The following is a 1346-nucleotide window of genomic DNA, read 5'->3' as shown; positions in this document are numbered from 1 at the left end:
TCCCTCCCTCCCTTCCTTTCTTCCTCCCTTCCTTCCTTCCTTCCTTCCTAGCTTTCTTCCTTCCTTTCTTTCCAAATTACTAACATTAACCCCACTCTGTCTCCCCCCCCTTTTCTCTCTTTCCCCCCTCTCTAACTCTGTCTCTCTCTCTCTACCTCCTGCTCTCCATTCCTCCCTTCCACTCGCCCTTCCTTCCTATCTAGGGCCCGTCGTCTACCACCACGACGGGCTTTGCTTACTAGTAATTTATAAAGCACAGGACTGAAGATTAAAATAGAGTGAAAGTAGAACAACATTTTTTTCAGTCAAGGTCTTTAAATTTTTTTTAACCCAACCCTATTATAATTAGAAGTAAACCCCAGTGCTTTAGTTGCAACTTGGCACCTGAGTTAAGTGTGCATAAGCCTGCGACTTTATAAGCCTGACCCGATGCTTTTTTATACAGGAGGTAGTTCAGTTTTGTTCAATGAGTGAGTGTGTATGAGGAAGTTGCCTTAGTGATACAACTCTTTTTTTCTTCTTCAAACAAAGGTAAAAGATTCCAGATTGACAGTGACTAAACAGGAGTTAATGACATATTGTAAAAACTAAATCAGAAACTTCTTGAAAGGTCAAACAGTAGGCTTTCCATAAGTTGATTAGGCTCCACGTGAGACTTCTGCTGTGTTAGGTAAAGTCCATGGTTGACTAGAAGAATTAGGCCAAGTCATGTTTTAGAGCTACTACTCAGCACTTGAGTGACTAGTGAAAATCTCTGGAAACAGAGCTGGTAGATGTCATTGTGGTTTATCAACTGAAACTTTACACTAACCCAGTTTGCAAACCCATGTAAAAACCATGGTTTCCAATTTTGGTTTGCCTGCTAATCCCAAACCATGGCGTTGTCAGTTCAGATACCACACTAGAGCTTCCTTCACTACAGTTAGGAATGATGGCCTAATTCAGCCTGTGAGAGTGAATCTCTGGGCCTTTTCAGTTGTGAATGTAACCTCTTTTTTAACTCCCTACCAAAGGAACCCTCATGATTCCAAGCCCAGGAATTGCTAAGAAGTGTTGCAAAATGTTTATTTTTGCCCAACCGTATACAAAGCACTTATACAATGAAAATGGTTTTAACTAGTACTGTAAACTGCCTGAACCACAAGGAAAGGCAAGAAATAAATGCTTTAATAACAAAAAATAATGTTTCAGTGTAGTGAGGATTTGTTGCTGTTTCCCTCTATTTACTGTGCTGGCTGTGGCACTATGTATTATAATTTTATAAGCCGCCCCGAATCTAGTTTATAAAGAACTGTTTTAGGTGCACCCTACAAGGGTGTAGACTTTCCAATTTCCCGGGGGGGGGG

At 40.9% G+C, this 1346-nt stretch overlaps 1 protein-coding gene across 2 annotated transcripts in view; it reads left to right on the top strand.

The window, feature by feature from the left end:
• Window positions 1-1346, top strand: part of ARHGEF7 (Rho guanine nucleotide exchange factor 7) — a 121218-nt gene that overhangs the window by 44912 nt on the left and 74960 nt on the right. The gene's annotated exons all lie outside the window — the stretch shown is intronic.

The sequence above is a fragment of the Gekko japonicus genome, unplaced genomic scaffold (assembly GCF_001447785.1).
Source record: "Gekko japonicus isolate JY-2015 unplaced genomic scaffold, Gekko_japonicus_V1.1 scaffold553, whole genome shotgun sequence".
Classification (NCBI taxonomy): domain Eukaryota; kingdom Metazoa; phylum Chordata; class Lepidosauria; order Squamata; family Gekkonidae; genus Gekko; species Gekko japonicus.
The sequence above is the reverse complement of the archived record's forward strand: the minus strand, read 5'-3'. Positions and strand labels throughout refer to the sequence as shown.